The 4,000-nt window shown below is 56.6% G+C and overlaps 1 pseudogene; it reads right to left on the reverse strand.

Moving 5' to 3' along the window:
• Window positions 1-812: 812 nt before the first annotated feature.
• On the reverse strand, window positions 813-3,368 carry LOC105855357 (HLA class I histocompatibility antigen, A alpha chain-like; annotated as a pseudogene).
• Window positions 3,369-4,000: the final 632 nt, after the last annotated feature.

A 4,000-nucleotide genomic window follows, 5' to 3' on the forward strand; every position in this document is an offset into this window, starting at 1 on the left:
AATTCCAGAATCTGATTCCTTTAGGAAAGGAGGGAAAAGAAGCAAAGAATGATTCAAGAAACAGCCCTGGAAGGAAGACAAGAGCTGGATGGGTCTGAAAACTTCATCTCTTGATGGCACAGAGACTCCTGTGTGCAGGGGATGCCCTGGGCCTTGTGGGGACAATGATGGAAAAAATGACTCCTGCTGTCAGACATGGGGACACACAGAGGAGAAAGAGACCAGAACTTGAACAAGAACAAGAACAGGCACAGCCCTCTACTGAAACAAATAACCAAAACACAAACACACAGGTGAGGGCTGAGGGCAGGAGGCAGGCCTGAGCCTCGGCCCACAGTCCTGAGGCCAGATCAGACCTGGGCAAGGCCCAAGTACATATGATCACAGTTCCTCATGGGACAAGGCTCTACTGATGGGACAAGGACAAAGATGACCCAAGCAAGAGGTGACCACGTCAAAGCCTGGAATACCTGAGCACTGCCTGGGCACAGGCCTCACCTGCACTTGGCTCCTCAGAGCCCTCTCCTGTTCCCACCTGCAACAGGCTCAGCACAACAAACATGTGGATTCTGGAAAGTTCTCAGGTCTTCTATTTGTTTCCTCTCTCCCCTTTTAAGAATCTTCTCTCCTTTAATTAACCCATCAACCCCTCCTCACAGCAAGAATTATCTTCAGTAGGCAAGTAAGAGGTCGATGCCCAGGGCCATGTAGAGTTGAGACAGGAATGCAGACGTCCCAGCCACCACCCCCCCCCCCCCCCCCCGACAGCAATGTCATGCATGGGAAGAGGGGACAAAGGCCAGTGTGAGGAGGCGTCTTGGTGGGCAGGGGGGGCTACTCCCCCATGTCCTGACATTATCCTAATAGGAACACAGACATTTTCAAATGCCTGGTTCAGAAAGCAAAATCGCAGTTCTCAAAGCCACAGATTGGGGCCATGAACAGATCCTGCATCACTCAGTTCCATACCAGGCGGCTGTCTCACACCATAGAACAAAATAATCACAAACAAGCTGTCAGTCACTGTCAGTCACTGTAAATGGAGACTCTCTGAACCGCCCACCACACACTCAGAATGTCCAAATCCAGAGAACTCCCACAGCCCAGCTGGGTCCCCTCTACCCAGTCCCATGTCAGGCCCCCAGGCTCTCACCTTTGCAAGCCGTGAGAGACACATCCGGGCCCTGGGCACTATCGCTGCCTGGGGTAGAACAGAACAGGACCTGGTCAGAGCCCACGGGACATGTGGCAACAGGAGGATTATGGGGTGGTGGAGCTCCCCCATGGGCTCATGTCTACACTATCCCAAAGGTCTCTGGGGCCAGCCCCCGATCCTAACTTACAGGCAGCCTGAGTGTGGCTCCCATCTTTTCCACCTATGGGAAGAACAAGTCCAGTGAGAAGCCAGGGAGGAGACAAGGCCATGAGGTCCTAGAGGAACTGGATAGTTGTGGACCCCAGGGTTCCCAAAGCAGACTGCAGACTCAGGATAGAATCTGGAACCATAAGGAAAGAAAAGGAGATGTATGGGGACTGGACCAACTGCCCTCTTAGAGGTCTGTCCTCGGCAGACACCTCCCCTCTGACCTGTGACTGCTGGGGGTCAGGTCCCCATCGCCACAATCCTCTGCGTGAAAACTCTGTCCCCTGACTTCCACACGTGCTTTACAGAAGAGTCAGTGTTGGCACACGGGGCCCAGGCTGGGCAAGCGGGTGTGCAGACAGCATCTCACAACTAGGCAGGAGACAGACAAACTCCTACCTGGGGCTGAAATCCCCTAGTGGGACAAGAAAACTCATACCACATCCTTTCCCTACCCCATGTCTTCTTCCTCCACATCACAGCAGCAAACACAGATCCAAGTAGAACCAGGCCAGCAACGATTCCCCAAAATGAGGATGGTGGGCTGGGAAGGCAGCTCTGGGAAAGGACTGGAAGGTGAGGGGCCTGACCCAGGCTCAGCCCTGACCCTGCTGAAGGGCTCCAGAGGGCCCCTGATTTCCCTGAGAAGAGACCTGACCCCCACCCCCTCCTTACCCCATCTCAGGGTGAGGGGCTCCGGCAGCCCCTCGTGCTGCACATGGCACGTGTATCTCTGCTCCTCTCCAGAAGACACCACCACAGCTGCTCACTTCTGGAAGGTTCCATCCCCTGCAGGCCTGGTCTGCACAAGCTCCATGTCCTGGGTGTGGTCCTCTCCATCCTGCTGCCAGGTCAGTGTGATCTCTGCAGGGTGGAAGCCCAGGGCCCAGCACCTCAGGGTGGCCTCACGGGGAGAGATGGGGTGTGGGTCACATGTGTCCTTGGGGGCTCTGAGGGGAAGAGTCAGAAAATCCAGGCACTTTGCATCCCTCACAGGACACTCTAGCAGTGCTCATGTGACACCCTGAGAATGGACTGGACAAACGAGGTGGGAGGAGGGAGCGCGAAATCCAAACACCAGCCTGGACCCAGGGGTCTGGGATAATCTCCTATTCCTTGGAAAATTCTAGAATCAGGGAGAGACAGCCCACGGTAGGAGTCCCATGTCTCTGAGGGGGACAAAAGAAATTTCTGGACCTGACCTGGGTGGAGGCCAGTGACTCAGAAAAGCCGGAGCCAGACCTCCAAAGACATGAAGTGTGGGTCTGAGAGTAAGGCCCAAGGGAAAGCTGGCCAGGGAGCTGGGCTGGTGCCAGGGGCAAACTCTGTCCAGTTACCGCAGGCATGATCTCCCTCCAGCCCTGGAGAGACCGGATCCCTCAAAGGCTCCTGAGAGAAGGGCAGGACTTCCGGATAAGTCACTCCGCGGTATCTGACTGGAAAAAGGACTCCTCCTTCTCTCCAACAGTGGGAGGGAGGTTTGTTTGTTTGTTTGTTTGAGACAGACTCTCACTGTGTTGCCCGGGCTAGAGTGCCGTGGCGTCAGCCTAGCTCACAGCAACCTCAAACTCCTGGGCTCAAGCGATCCTCCTGCCTCAGCCTCCCGAGTAGCTGGGACTACAGGCATGCGCCACCATGCCCGGCTAATTTTTTCTATATATATTTTTAGTTGGCCAATTAATTTCTTTCTATTGTTAGTAGAGACAGGTCTCACTCTTGCTCAGGCTGGTTTCCAACTCCTGACCTTGAGCGATCCTCCTGCCTCGGCCTCCCAGAGTGCTAGGACTACAGGCGTGAGCCACCGAGCCTGGCGGGAGGGAGGTTTTCCTGGCATAGGTCTCACTTTCCTCCCCACCTCGTGGGACGCCAGCCTGAGGCAGAAAGGCGATCCTGGAGGCGTTGGGCAGCCCTCAGACTCGCACACCGCAGGGCCTCCTTCCCAACCTCCAGCTATCTGCGGAGCCACCGCACGCACACACCTGCTCCCCAGGTAGGCCCTGCGGCGCTCCCCGCCCGCGTGCGCTTGGAGATCTGAGCCGTGTCCGGGCCGTCGTAGGCGTGCTCGCCTGCCCGCGCGGCCTCACGTCGCAGCCTGGCTCCACCCGCGGGCGGCGGGAGGCCCGGCCGCCCTCGCGGTCAGCCCGGCTAGGTATCCCCGCCCTGCCCTCCGGGCGGTGACTGGTCAGAGCCCTTCCCCCAAATCCGAGACAAGACCCGAGCGAGTCCCGGTGAACTCTGCCCTGGCCGAGGGTCTCGGTGTGCCCAGCAGCCTGGCGACAGCTCCGACCGCGCCGCAGCGCCCGCCCGCGGAGGGGGGTGCAGAAGCGGCTCGACCTGCGCTCTGGCCGATCATTCTGCGCCTGGCTGGATGAGAGCCTGCGGCTGGGGGAACACCCAGCCCCTCCTAACGCTGCAGGCTTCGTTTCTCAGGCTCCTGGGAAAAGGCTTAACTGGGACTTTACAGACAACCCTTTTCCTTCTCTTGGTGTGCTCTGTGTGCCTTCGAAATAAAAACTTCCCGCTGTGTTTCAACTAAAAATATCTACTTCTGTCCGTACCTGTGGTTGTGTGTCTACATATATGTCATGTGTATGTGATGTTTGACTGCCAAAATATGTAAAAGAGCTCTAATTAATT

Source organism: Microcebus murinus, chromosome 5 (genome assembly GCF_040939455.1).
Source record: "Microcebus murinus isolate Inina chromosome 5, M.murinus_Inina_mat1.0, whole genome shotgun sequence".
NCBI classification, from domain to species: domain Eukaryota; kingdom Metazoa; phylum Chordata; class Mammalia; order Primates; family Cheirogaleidae; genus Microcebus; species Microcebus murinus.